At 38.5% G+C, this 15788-nt stretch overlaps 1 pseudogene; it reads left to right on the plus strand.

Moving 5' to 3' along the window:
• The first annotated feature begins 14233 nt into the window (after positions 1-14233).
• Positions 14234-15553, plus strand: LOC116121190 (annotated as a pseudogene).
• The last annotated feature ends 235 nt before the right edge of the window (positions 15554-15788 follow it).

The raw sequence follows: 15788 nt of genomic DNA on the forward strand, positions 1-15788 counted from the left end.
TATTAGAGATGGGTTGATGCTTTGTGATCATCACCCGATAGTTATGAGAATCGGGTTGATGCTTTGTGACCATCACCCGATTAGCCATTAGAAAGGGGTTGATGCTTTGTGATCATCCCCCGATGGGTAGTAGAAACGGGTGGATGCTTTGTGGTCATCACCCAGTTAATTAGTAGAAAAAAGGGGTTGATGCTTTGTGATCATCACCCGATATTTATTAGAGATGGGTTGATGCTTTGTGACCATCACCCGACAGTGATTAGAGACGGGTTAATGCTTGGTGATCATTACCCGAAAATTATGAGGAACGGGTAGGTGCTAGGTGGTCTCCACCCGATAGTTACGAAAACTGGGTAGGTGCTTCGTGATCCCCATTCGGTAGTCACTAGGAACGGGTTGGTACTATGTGAATTCCACCCGATAGTCATGGAGAGTGAGATGGTGCTGTGTGAACGCCATCCGGCCGTACCTCCGGTAAGATGAGGCCATGACGTTTAGTAGAAACAGAAATAGAAACAGAAATAGTGTAAGGAAAGAATTAAAGACAGATAGAGGGTTTTACTTACTGAGCATTATTTTGTGCTCACCCCGTTATTTTTCCTTTGTGGATGCAGGATCTAGGTGATGATGCAGTCAGAGGGGCGTCGGCGAGCGAAGAGCAATAGCTACACTGTTTCCCCTGTTTTGTCTTTTAAAATGACTTTTTGTAAACAGTACTCATTATGTATAAAAGACATATGACTTATAATGAAAAGAAAGTTTTTGGGCCCAATTTTCTATTGTTACTATGCATGCATTGTATTAGCTTACAGCAGTTGTTACAGTCCATGTGAGTGAACGGCTGTCCAAATGTGATGAACGGCCGTTCACTAGAAAAAAATTGTAAAAAAATTGAGATGCGCATTACACGTAGGCCGGTACAGAAATTCGGTGTAACTTTTTCGGTGTCCGTAGTGTTATTGCAGTATTTAATGCTCTTGTTCTGCCACCAACTTACAAGAATATTCATGGACTATTTTATCTTTATACACAAGATTTTTAAGACATTATTACCCTTGTGCTCAACCAAATTACCTAATACCACAGCCGGCCTGTTAATGGCCAGATCCCTATGGATCTAGCCAGAAAAAAATAGCCAAATCCATTATGACCGAAAACAACCAGATCGAAGTGGATCTGAACGGAAACGGTTAGATCCATTCTGGTCTGGCCGTTAACGGCCATGGATCTTCTTATAAGATAGGTCATCCCATTAGATGGTCTTTTACACAAAATGACTTTAAGCGTGAGCCCAACTGGAATTGCTTTAAGGCAGTAGGCCGAAAAGTGTTGATTTCATTATTGGGCCTAATAAGGTTTTAAAAATTTACTACTCTTTGAATGTTTTGAGTGAATGTTTTAATTTGTACGTGAATTTCCAATAATTTTGTAACCCTCAAAATTAGTGAATTGGTCATCACGACCTGAGAACGTAGGCACACTTGTCGAACCTCATAAAATCATGTGTTCTCTCTAGTTTAAATTATTGATCAATTAGTTTTATTTTTTTATATCTTTTATTGGTGCTTCCGCTTTAGTAGTATAATTTTATACTGCTTTAAGTTAAGCACAACATTCACAACATACTATTATCATCTAAAAGATGAATTAATGCAAATTAATATGGCCCAAAAAAAAAAAAAACTGGTTCTCGTCTCCTTACAAATCAGTTTAACAAATAACATAATACCGAACACAAACTCGAAATTGAAACTAATGAACATTAAGAAAATAATACAAGAAACCCCTACTCCAAATTTGGGCAAAATCGAAGTCCTTCGACCATGTGATTCACATAAACAAGATCAAGTTTTTGTTGTCTTTTTCTTCCACTTAGTCGACACAGTCACCGACTTGCACTTGGTTTAGTTCACATTAATTTTAATTTACAATGATTTTAGTTTGCTCTTACATAAAGTTTTCTTTCCTTCTTCTAATTAATTTGTTTAGTTTGCTTCATTGATTAATTTTCAACTATTCAAATTAATATAAGATTAATAAGATTTATTAAATATTGATAAGATTGTATAGAAAATATATATATATATATATATATATATATATTCAAATTAATATAAGATTAATAAGATTTATTAAATATTAATAAGATTGTATAGAAAAGATATATATATATATATGGGGCGGGGCCAAACCCCATCCCAACCCGTCCTCGGGACTAGGGAATTTTCCTTGGCCTGGCCCCACCCCGATCCTCGGCTCTTTCAAGGATTCCTCGATCCATTCATGGCAGGTAGTGGTGGATCCATGATTTTTGCCTGGGGGGGCCTTGGCGGCTTCACCATTGTTTGTAAAACAACTTCTGAAAACTTAAAAAAAAAACATCAAACCTAAAACAAAGAAAATAATACTATATCAAGAATATGAGAGAAAAGAATGTAATAACACAGTAATCTCTACTTAAATAAATCTATGAGAAAACAAAATTTGAGTAAATATGTTGAGTAAACCTTGAGCAAAACCTTCTTTTAATTTTAATTTTTTTTATTTTTGGCTTCCAAAAATTATAATATAATTTTTTATGACATTGATCATCAAACCCAGCCTAAGTTAAAGTCAACCAAAACTTAAGTCAAGTCAATGTTACGTTGACTTTTAATATGAATTAATAAAATAAAAAAAGAATTTCCTTGATATAAATACAGTTAGTAACTCAAATTTCATTAATAATTTTGAGCAGCTGAACGGTGACGTTTGAAATGTAAGAAAGTGGTGGGTGAAAGGTGAAGAATAACGTCCTTTAAAATATATTTAAAGTTTGGTTTTGGGAAAGCATGTTCATTCTTAGATACAAAATACAAAATAAACTCATAAGATCCATGTCTTTTTCTCTTAAATTAGAATAAAAAAACCTTAAAAAAAAAAAAAAAAAAAAAAAGCTGTTACATGGTGCGTCAGAAAGAGAGCTTGTTATTAGATGTTATGCAGAGAAAAACTCAATGGTGGAAATGGCAATCTGCATGAATCCGGTGTGTTGTTTCTCTACCGTCTTTGTATTTGTTTCACAGGTTTCTGATTATGCTGTTATAACACTACCATTTTATTCCATACTCAAAATGAGATTTCATTGACTCAAACAGCATAAATATTTTGAAATTCTACATATCTTCTAAGAAATTTCTAATTCTGGAATAAGTTTCCTTACTGATGATGTAGATGGTATTTATGAGTTGTGTTTGTGTATATATCTATGGAATTACAGGTTCGATGATGGTTGAACTACTGATGCATGTGTGGTGGCTCGATGTGAAAGGAAGGATAGAAACCAAAATTTTGTCCCCCAGAACCACCTATGCGGCTTATTTTGTGTTTAAGCTTTCAAGTCTGGAAATGAGTATGAAAAAAGCTTTACAATTTGGTGTGTATTTTGAAGGAAGAGATAATGGAAAAGGCGTGTCATGTTCTTATCCTTCAACAATGCATCTCACTTTGTCGAGACAGAGGAGATGGATGGATGAGATTGAGATGGGTTAATTCTTCAATGTAAATGGCGATGAAGGAACCTTGGTTTTGGTATTTGATTTCCATGATTCTGCACTAAGCATGGCCTCATATTGAAGGAATTGAGCTCAGGCCTAAAAATGGTAGATAAAGTCAATTATATATGTCTTGAATACAACCTTTTTGTGATAAACAGGTTCTGGTTAATGTAATTAATCTCTTTGTGAGCATAAATGGCTACGTCAAAAGAACAAAGTGGATTTGTTATGCTTCCTTATGTATTAGTTGGTCTCATTTAAGTAATCCTAGTCTGGAAGCATATTGGTTCTTATATATGTGTGTATTTATATTGCATCCATTTTCTAGAAACCTGAATTCTCCCTCATGTACATGTATGTCAAGGTTAATAATAGTAATCCCTCTTAGTTATAATTAATAACAAAAATCCCCTCGTCGTTAAGTTTTTGGTGTTAAACTTAAAACAATGGTAAATGATAATTAGGTATATCATCAACACATCGTATTGTAAGATCTAAGGGCGCATTAACAGTAAAAGGATTTATGTTATTTATGAAAGTAAACGGGGGTCAAGAACCGAGTGGGGTCAAATCTAAAATATTAATACAAATACATGGTGGTGAAAGCAAAATAACAAACCAAATCGTGAAAACAAAATTTTGAGTCCACTCATCAATATTTAGGTACGTCCATGATCGGATTAATTGATGTCTCTTTGTTTTTCACATAAACTATATATATGACCACGCTAATGAATAAATGGGTGTCCATTTGATCAGTAATCACATAACTGATTAGGCTAAATGAATATACAATCTCACACGTGATTGGACATAAAGTGCACGTGTGATTAAATGCTTAGCACACATGTGATTAGGTGTAGATTTTATTTAGATTTAACATGAATCATAAATAGATAGAGGACATCTATAGTGTCATGGTTCGGCCAACTTTTGTCTATGTCCAAGCCCACAACTACAATCCATTGCGGTAAGGATTTTCTCTATGGATTGGATCTCTTGTTCGTTTGAAGGACCTAAAGACCCACGTGTAAGACCCTTACAAAGGGCAAGGCAGGCCATGTGGCTTTCATCCTTAGCCACAGCCCCTCGCCCAAGACAACACATGGGTGTGTGTTGAACAAGGATGGCTGAGATCATCCGTCGGGTGTTTGAGTGTTGGGACTCAACCACTTTACTGATGAAATGGCTTGCAGGTGTGGGCCACTTGCAAGTTGTAACATGTGCGTTGGGCATGTTTTTAACATGGGCGTGTGTGCTCATGAGCAGGCTAGCAGTGGCACACGAGCTGGGACGTGTGCAAGCATGCAAGACACTAACGGGCGGCTGAGTTCATGCATGAGACAGAAAGTTACATGCTGAGGTGCATGTGTGTGCCACTAGATGATGGAAACAATCAGACAATCTGCATGGTTGCTGGACCAAGGCTGTGGGCATTAGATGTGTCCATGTTCATTTGTATGTAAACCCACTGTCATGTAACTGCTGATAAGATTTAAAACTGTTATGTACACTGCGTGCCCATTTGTATTAAGGCTGGCAGATGTCACATTCGTGAGATAGAGAGTGAGAGGGCAAGGGTTTTGTTTGTAACCTTGTTGTAACTTGAGTGCAAATCTTGATGAGGATCAGATTGTAACAGTGGGAAACGCTCTGTTGTATGCTTGAGTTGTCCTTGTATTCAGAAATATAATTAAGGTTGGGATTTCCCGTATATGTTGTGCATTGACTCTCTTTAGCCTCTGTTGTATTGTGTTTGTGATTTGTAACAGGGGGAACGCATAACTTGAGTAGGCTTACAAGTGCTCGGTGTGCTTGTGCCGTGCAGTGCCTAGAGGCGAAAAATAGGCTCTGTGACAGTGGTATCAGAGCCCGGTTTAACCAGGTTCGTTCTTGTATTTATTTATTGTTATTTCATGCCAAAAAAGGTTGACATGGACGCTGAGGGAACGATTGACGCGTTAGAGAGATGCTGGGTGAGATTCAAGATGGCCAGGGTATGACCGTCAATGAGAGACTTGATCAGGTTGATCAAAGTTTCGAAATTCTCCATAAGCAATTATGGAAATGGTGGACCAAACCAACAGAGATTAGAGCCATAGAGGATGACAATGCCTTGCTGAAACATGCCCTTCCTCATAGTCTTGATGGGGGAAGTACCCAAGATCAGAGTGCCCGAACCAAAGGCGTTTCAGGGTGCTAGAAACGCCAAGGAGTTGGAAAATTTCTTGTGGGATATGGAGCAGTACTTTGAGGCAGTGAAAGTCCCTGATGTGGAGAAAGTCTCTGATCACTAGCATGCATTTGGCTGGTGATGCGAATTGTGGTGTCGCACAAGACTAGCAGATGATGTGAGTGCGGGTAGACCCAAGGTTGATACTTGGGAGAAACTAAGAAGGAATTGAAGGATCAATTCTTGCCGGGGAAACACATCATGGAATGCCAGGACCGCATGAAGAAACTCCACAAAAAGGGTACTGTGATGGAGTATGTCAAGGATTTTAGTTCCTTTTGTTAGACATACAAAATATTTCCGGGAGGACAAATTGTTTAACTTTATGTCAGGTTTGCAAGGCTGGGCGCAAGTGGAATTGCGAAGGCAAAGGTGCATGATCTGCCTAGTGCTATTGCTGCAGAGATGGTTGTTGTTTTCAAATCATATCAGGAAGAGATCTTTGTTGTTGCAACGAAAGCCAAAAAGAATGACAACCGGAATTTAAGGAAGCAAGAAAAAGGCTTCCACTTTCAAAAAGAAATTCTGCTAGTGAAAGGGGAAGGCCGTTGCTACCAGTAGTTTTTTCCAAGGAGAACAAAGAGGGAAAATGATGTTCATTGTTTTCATATGTGAGGGCCACATAGGGCAAGGATTGCCCAAAGAGAGAGAAGTTGAATGCTTTGATGGGTGAAGAGGGAGAGTCTAGTGGTGAGCAGTCACTATGAATCCGATGCAGTTGATGAATCTATGAGGGCAGAAGCGATTCAAAGCAAAACAGGGTGATACTTACCTGGAGTTGTGAGCAAGGGTGCTGCTCGCAATGCTCTACTTTGTTTGTGGAGTTAAAGTGAGGGATAACCAAGTTAAAGCTTTGTTAGACACAGGAGCAACTCATAACTTTGTGGCAGATGGGTTGTTTCCAAGTTGGGGCTAGCACTTTCCAAGAGTCCTACAAACAGTGAAGGCTGTGAATTCGAGTGCACGTGGGGTGACTGGATAGCTTACAACGTGCAGTTGGTGTGGGCTGCTGGACGGTAAATTCATTTAACTGCTGTTCCTTTATATGATTTTGATGTTATTTTGGGAATAGATTTTTTTAAAGCCACCAAGGTATCGGTGGTGCCTCACTTGAATGGCATGATGATTATCATGCATCAGTCCCTGTTTTGTACCTTGCTGTTCACTTGGAGTGAGTAGCAAGCAGGACAAGCTAGCTTACTACTATCTCAGCCACGGCATAAAGCGTGGGCTAAAGAAAGGGCAGAACATATTTGGCAGCGTGATAGAAATCAACCTGATAAGAAGGTTGAAGTGCCGAATGCAGTGGCAGAATTGTTAGAAAATTTTGCTGATGTTTGCCACGGGAGTTGCCCAAAGAACTTCCTCCAGACTAGCATTGATCACAAGATTGAGTTGGAACCAGGGCGTTCCCACCTGCTCGTCCACCTTACAGAATGTCACCCATGAGTTGAAAGACTCCGAAAACAACTTGAGATTTACTTGATGTAGTGCAGTGAGAACATCAAAGGCTCTGTATGGTGCTCCTTGTTGGTTTCAGAAGAAGCAGATGGTTCCCTTCGGATGTGTGTGGATTATAGGGCATTGACAAGGTGACAATTCGGAACAAGTATCCTGTTCCCTTTTTTCAAGATCTCCTGAATAGCTGAGTGGAGCTTCAGTTTTCACTAAGTTAAACTTGCGATGGGATATTGGCAATCAAATTGAGGCAGGAGATAGCCCAAACCACTTGTGACCAGGTATATGGGTCTTATGAATTCTTATGTCATGCCATTTGGCTTGACAAATGCACCGCTAGCCATTTTGCAATTTAAGAATGATGTCTGTATGAATTCTTGGATGAGTTTGTGGTGGTATATTTGGATGATATTGTGATATATAGTCGGAATGGATGAGCATTTGATTCATATGAGAAAGTTACTAACGGTTGAGAGAACATCATTGTATGTGAAAATGGAGAAGTGTGATTTTGCTAAACAAGAGATAATGTCTTGGGGCACTTGGTGAGTACAGGCCAAGTGAGGATGGATCCTAAGAAGGTGCAGGCAATTGTAGAGGTGTGGCTCCTACAAAAGTTCCGAGTTGAGATCTTTCTTAGATTAGCAAACTATTACCACCAGTTTATTGCGGGTACTCAAAGAAGGCCGCGCCGTTGACAGTTTGTTGAAAAAGGGGCAACAATGGGATTGGACAAATCATGTTCAAAGGCTTTCGAAGGTTGAAGAAAGCCATTGCCTTTGAACCGTTGTTGAGATTGCCAGTTTTGAGTTACCGTTCGAAGTACATACAGATGCTTCGAGAAAGCTATCGTGGGGTGTTGGTCCGGAGGGACATCCCATTGCGTTTGAGAGCCAAAGTTGAATGGTAGAGCAAGGTATTCTGCACATGATGAAAGAATGTTGCTATTGTTCATTGTTTGCAGTGTGGAGAGTTTACTTGCTGGGCAGAAAATTTGTAGTGTTGACAACAATGTTGCCAACCCTTCTTCAAAACACAGAAGAAGTTGTCCCAAACAGGCCCGTGGCAAGAGCTTTTGGCTGAGTACGATTTTGCATGGCACATAAGCCAGGAAGGCATAATCAAGTTGCTGATGCGTTGAGCAGGAAACAGGTGGTTGCTGCTCTATATGCAATAACTCGGGTTGAATCTGACATGTTAGATAGGTTGCGAGGGCGGCCCGACACAGGATGCTAATATAAGGACTTGGTGACACAATTTAGATGTATTACTATACGCGTTACTGTTAGAGGAGGGGTTATTGTATGCCAAAGGAATAGGCTGTTTGTTCTAAGTAAGGGTGGTTGAGACGGTATTGTTGAGAAAGTCCACAATTCACCTTGGGCTGGACATCCTGTAGGGAGAGAACTTTGGCATTGTTGACGCGGGATTATTATTGTGCCTAGATATAGCTTGATATTGAGTCCTATTGAAAACTGTTTGGTGTGTCAACTGGTCGAGACAAAAAGGAGAAAGTAGCAGGTTTGTTGCAACTCTACCCATTCCGGGAGGCCTTGAGTGTCAGCCTCTCTTGACTTCATCGGTGGGTTCCCAAGGTAAGGTATGTCTTCTGTCCTTGTTGTTTGTGGATAGATTTTCGAAATATCAGTTTTTATAGCACAGCACCAGAAGCTTGTTCAGCGGAGACAGCTGCTGTGCCTTGTTTTATAATGGTGAAGTATTTCAGAGTACCATAGACTTGGTAGTGATCGGATGCACGGTTTACTGGAAGATTTTGGATTACTCTATTCAATATGATGGGGACCAACTGAAGTTTTCTACGCTAATCATCCATAAACGGATGGTTAGACTGAACGTGAATGCATTGCTAGAGGTATCTTCGCATTATGTGACAGCTAGTCAACGAATTGGCTAGAGTTGTTGGATTCTGCATATTTTTTGCTACAATTTGCACAAGTCATCTTCGACCGAGCTGAGTCCTTTTGAGTTGGTGTTAGGCAACAACCTTTGACCCCAATTGAGATTGCTCAGCCAGCAAAGGGGAAATTTCCTGCTGTTGACAAAGTGGCTAGGACAGACAATAATATAATTGCCAGCTCAAGACCGTTGCGGAAGGCAGCAGAGGATGAAAAGTTGCTGATGCTAAGAGGAGGCCCGTTAAGTTTGATGCGAGCGACCATTACTACTCAAGCTCACGTCCTCGATTTGGAAGAAAATCAAAGCAAACGGTACATAGGCATTGGTTCCAAAGTATGATGGACCGTTTTGAAGTTGTAAGTAGAGTGGGTGCTGTTGCTTACAATTGAAATTACCTGAGCTGGATCAAGGTACATCCCCACATTCCATGTGAGCTTCTTGAAACCTTTCCATGCGATAAGGTGATTCTTCAAGAACCCAAGCTAAAGCTCCTCCCATGATCAGGAAACAGTTTTGATGATGAAATTGAGAAAATTTTAGATCACATATGATGGGGCAGCATAAGAAGAATCGCCGAATTGAATATTTGGTGAAGTGGAAGAAGGGGAAGACAGCGAGGTTTCATGGGAAAAGACATAGATTTGTGGCAGTTTGAGGATGTTGTGCAGATACATTTCCACCATTCCGACGAGGACGTCGGACTCTTCTGGTGGGGGTGGTTTGTAAGACCCTTACAAAGGGCAAGGGCAGGCATGTGGCTTTCATCCTTAGCCACAGCCTCGCCAAGACAACACACGGTGTGTGTTGACAAAATGGCTGAGATCAGGCGTGGGTGTTTGAGTTTGGCTCAAACACTTTACTGATGAAATGGCTTGCGGGTGTGGGCACTTGCAAGTTGTAACATGTGCGTGTGGGCATGTTTAACATGGTCGTGTGTTGCTCATGAGCAGGCTATACATGGCACACGAGCTGGACGTGTGCAATCATGCAAGACAACTAACGGCGGCTGAGTTCATGCATGAGACAGAAAGGTTACGTGCGTGAGGTGCATGTGAGTGTGCCTAGATGATGGAACACAATCAGACAAGGCTGCATGTTGCTGGACCAAGTTGTGGGGCAGTTAGATGTGTCCAGGTTCATTTGTATGTAAACCAACTGCATGTAACTGCTGATAAGATTGTAAACTGTTATGTAACTGCTGTGCCATTTGTATTTAAGGCTGGCAGATGTCACATTCGTGAGATAGAGATGAGAGGGCAAGGGTTATGTGTTTGTAAGCTTGTTGTAACTTGAGTGAAATCTGTGAGTAGGTCAGATTGTAAACAGTGGGGAAACGCTGTTGTGTGTGTGCTTAAGTTGTCCTTGTATTTGGAAATAATAGAAGTTGGGATTTCCCGTATATGTTGTGCATTGACTCTCTTTAGCCTCTGTTGTATTGTGTTTGTGATTTGTAACAGGGGGAACACACAACTTGAGGTAGCTTACAAGTGCTTGGTGTGCTTGTGCCGCGCAGTGCCTAGAGGCGAAAAATAGCTCTGTGACACACGGCAATTTCACCATCTATCTTTTCAATTCATTTAATAAAACAAAGGATTTCAAATTCTATCCAACAACAAAACCTAATAACAAAGAACCGTAACTGAAAATATATACAATAAATAAATCTTTGGTTTTAACATAACAATTACCGCTTAGTTTGTATCGACACCTCTTTGGTTTCAATTCAACTTTTTTGGATCAATAAATTAATGCAACTCTTCTTTATGTCTATTCAAGTTCAACTATGTTTTTTGAATTTTGATTTTTATTGGGGTTAAATTTGTCAAAAATATTTTCTTTAATTCATTAGTGTATGAGAATGGCATGTCAATAGAAGAGAAAGAATCATCATCTATATAACGTTTGTAAAGCAGAAACAACTTTTACATTAATTAAATAATTAAAAAAAAAGTTACATGGTAAAAAAAAAAAATTAAAATTAATCCTAGCCGTACATGGTGGACTACAGTGTATTTTGATCCTTCAAAGATAGATAAAATAAGATGAACAAGAGATTGATCCATATCCTCACATAATATGATGATTTTATATTTTGGATAACCAAAAAATCAAGTATATTGAAATAAAAGTTTTCCAGCTCTACAACTAGACACCCTAAACCCCAAAGGATTGGTCTAGCGTCAAGAAGGTTTACTTCTTCTTTAAGTTCTTGGTGTAACCTTGGGGTCATCTACTATAATAACATTGTGACTTATTTGGCCTTTGGGCTTGTAGGATGTTCAATGGACCTCGGGAATTAGTTGAGTTACACGCAAGCTAGCCTGGATACCTCGGTTACCAAAAAAAAAAAAAAAAACAACTAGATACTCTAGCATGACTAGTCAAGTGCGGTAAGCTAGGCATTTGGGATCTGGTCCAAACCCCAACCCAAAAACTCAGTCCTAGGACTGGTCCTTGAGAAGACCGACCTAGCAGGCCTGGTCCCAAAACTGGACCATGCCTAAAAGAGGAGGGTCGATCCCTCCATGGGCCCTCCTCCAAGGCTCGGGCCTGGGACCAATCCCAAGCCGGCCCAAACCCTTTTGTTTATTTTTTTTAGCCTCTTGGAATACATAAAACCTCCTATAAATTTTGAAATAGGCAAATTGTAAGGATTAAAACAAAATTTTATAAAATTTTAATAAAAATTTGCATTTAATACCTTGATGCTGCCCCTAAAAATTACTAATCTACCCTTAAAAATTACATAAATCCTCTACAAAATTCATTTCACCTAAAATATAAAAAAGATAAGGTAAAAGAAATTTTACAAGCCCATAGGACCGTCCTAGGGACGTCTGGTCTGAAATTGCTCATGGGCCTGGACTGGTCCCAGGCCCATGACTACTGGTCCCAAATGGAACAGTCCCAAACGGCCTAGGCTCGGGCCTGCTTGGGACCGGTCTTGACTAGCTCTAAGTGCGAGACTCTCCAACCTCACATTAGACACCCAGCAAGACTAACAACTGCAAAGCTCCACAACTTTAACACTAGAAAACCTAACAAGACTAATCAAGTTAAAGCTCTCTAGCTCTACTACAGTCACCACCTAGTAGGACAATCAAGTTAAAGCTCCCAAAGTCCAAACGAATCTCCAGTTAAAGATCTGTATGCAGAGAATATTTATTTGAATATTTCATTTAAGTTTTTTAAATAATCTTTTAATCCATTATTAAAATTCAGTGTAAGTTCTCCATGATCTAGTTACCTATCTCCAAACATGGACCAAATTAATGATTAATGATTAAGCTTCATTGATTTGTTCATGGTTTTCATGGTCTTGTTTTTGTCAAGCATATCTTTTTAAGATTTTTTCTATATTATTTTTGAATGCTTCCGAAAGAGGAAACTATGGAGTGCTAAGAACATCCATCATATTTATTTTAGTAATAACGTGTTGTTGATTATAATTTGTTATTTATTAACTTGGCAAATTGGCTAAACAATTCCTTCATTATGGAAGAATATATTAGTAACTTCTATTAATCCATGTATCTTAGAGTGAAGATGAACAAATTGCGTCAACCACTAGTTACAGCACATGTTATACTTATTGACCCTGAATTGCGTCACCACTAGTTACAGCTAATCGAGTTCTTGCACATGACGCTGACGCTATTAAATTGTCAAAGCATTGACCAATGATTGTGGAATATCAAGCGTAACATGCTTCATCCCAGCTCTTGACTGCTCCATGTAGAAGGCAGAAAAGTATTTCTTGCTGCAAAACTACAGAGACTAGAAGAGACTTTTAGTTCAATCTGCTTTCTTTTATTTTTTTGCTAATTTAAAATACTAATACGTTTTATCTTTTTAGTATCATACTAAGAGAGAATTAAATTCAGATTTTCAAGAACACTTAAAAGAAAAGTAATCAATTGTAGATATCTATACACTTCTAGTGATAAAAAAAAAAAAACTTTCACATATAAAGGAAAATATATCAAAATCCTAGTCCTGGATAATCTAGAAGTGCTTAATTTCCACCTCTAGCATGGGCTATTTGACGCTCAAGTTAGTGAAGGATTCACAGGAAAGCTATAATCAAAGCTATAACATTCCATGACAATAACCTTTGCCAAAGAAAAAAACCGATAATCTAAGTGCATTAAGTTCCACCATTATTAGGTTCTATTTGACGCTGAATTTAGTGAAGATTCACACAGAAGCTTTCCGAAGTTATAAACATTACATGACAGTACCTTTGCCAATGAACAAAACTTTTAATATATATTAGGCAATAACACTTTACTGGTATTACTGTCGTTAGTCATTCCTAGGGTTGAGCATCTGGAGCTCCCTCCCTATATGTCTCCTTTAAGATCAATTATCTCATCTACCATTTTTAGGGAACTCAATTCCTTCAATAATGAGGCCGCTTAGAGCTAAATCGATCACAATAAAAAAGACTACAAATCAACTTTCAATCGTCACCATTTTTATTTAAAATTCACCCATTCAATCTCCATCTAGATTAGTCTCTATTTTGAGCTAGCTGACAATTCATGTCAATACCTTAGATGTCATACAAAAGAAAAAAAAAAAAAAGGCCATATCATAGTTATAAATAAATAACTAGAAATGAAATACATAATTCAAATTGTTATACTATTATTATTCTTGTCAAATGATGAAACTAAGAGTGAAGATCTCTTTGTTCATGTACTAAAATAAGAAAGCTTAAGATAAACTAAATAGAAACCTTAAAGATGAATTATTCAAATAAATTCTGTCATCTGTGCATGCCAGAATCTTTGACGTGAACTAAAAAAATCTAGCTAACAATCTCTTCAACTTTTGTGTATACGTTAACACATATTTCTAATTGGGTCAGATCAACCATGATGATTTCAATATCATTATTAATAACATCATGTACATGCCAATATTTAATACTTAATCAGTATGTATAAATAAATGGATCCTCGATCAAAAAGACACAACACATAGCCAAGACTCAAAGAAATTGAAGTTGCATTATTCATTTGAGCAAAAATGGTAATGTGGATGAACTTCGAATGCTCAACGTGCTGATGGCACTGCCACAATCATGGCAATTGCAACAGCAAATCCTCCAAATGTCTATGATCAAAGCACATATCCGACGCTTACTTTCGTATGACCAATGCCGAGCACTTGACCCATCTCAAAAACAAAATGCAGCTCAATGTAAGATATTGCTACTCTTTTCTAACTTTGTTTTTTAGATTATCATGCTTTTAATATTTTCTAATTCTTAATGTGTTTGAGATATTGAGCAGTATTTTAGGATTGAACGATTTTATAGGATTCAGTTTGCTATCATCTATGAAATCGTTTGCTTTTGATATTTCTTTCCGCTGTGAATGTCATTAAGTTGTGACTAAAAAGATACAAATTTAATGATTTCAGTGTATAAAACCACGATTAAAAAGCGTACACTTACTCAACTGAAGATGTATAAAAGAAAATCCCAACATTAATTCATACAAGGCACCTTCACTGGATACTAGGCAAGATATGGCAGCACCATTGATACCAGAGTTAGCCAAGGAAGCTAAACCAAGGCCATTGAGGAATGGGGCCAATCCAAGTCAAAAATCACTCACTTAATTTGTTGTAGCACTATGGGACCATTCATTCCTGGGTATGACTTCCAAATTGTCCAGCTCTGGGCCTTGATCTATCTATTAAGCGAGTCATGTTGTACCAACAAGGTTGTCATGGAGGTGGAACCATACTTCGCATTGCTAAAGACCTAGCTGAGAACAATAAAGGTGCTCGTGTCCTCATTGTATGCACGAAATAACTCTCTTTGGTTTCCATTGCCCTACTGAACCAATGTCGATGTTCTTGTGAGTCATTCTTTATTTGGGGATGGCTCTGCAGCTCTCATAGTTGGTGCAAATCCGATTCCTGGTGTTGAAAAGCCCATCTTTGAACTCATCTCTGCAATCCCAACATAGTACCTGATAGCGCTGGGGCTATTTGTGCGAGTATTCGTGAGCATGGGCTTACGTTTCATATGGGAAGGAAGTTCCTAGCCTTATTTCAAACCACATTGAGAAGCAATTGTTTGAGGTATTCCACCTTTGGTATCACAGATTGGAACTCAATCTTTTGGGCTGTACATCCTGGGGCCTGCGATTTTGAACCAAGTGGATGCCAAGTTGGGTCTTACCTGAAAAGTTAGGTGCAACTAGACACGTGCTTGCTGAGTATGGTAATATGTCAAGCGTAACTTGTTTGTTTGTTTTGGATGGATACGGAAGAAGTCACTGAAGATGGGTTGAAGACCACAGGAGAAGGGTTGGAATGGGGAGTGCTTTTCGGGTTTGGTCCTGGGCTTACTATTGAGACCTTGGTCCTCCGCAGCGTTAACATTGCTTAGGGGATCCTTTTATTATTTACTTTGCTTTCTTTTCGGTTTTTCTTATTTTGTATGGTTATTCACAATAAAAGCATGCAAAATATGTCTAAAAGAATTATGATTTTAAAATTGTAAATCATATTCTTTATCATAAATAAAATTTCGAAGATAGTTTTTGTAATGCATTAATTTCTTTTCCTAGAGCTTGAAAATTTGAACATAATAAAGTTGATTATATTAACAAGTGTACGTGGTT

The sequence above is a fragment of the Pistacia vera genome, unplaced genomic scaffold (genome assembly GCF_008641045.1).
Source record: "Pistacia vera cultivar Batoury unplaced genomic scaffold, PisVer_v2 Contig970, whole genome shotgun sequence".
NCBI lineage: Eukaryota > Viridiplantae > Streptophyta > Magnoliopsida > Sapindales > Anacardiaceae > Pistacia > Pistacia vera.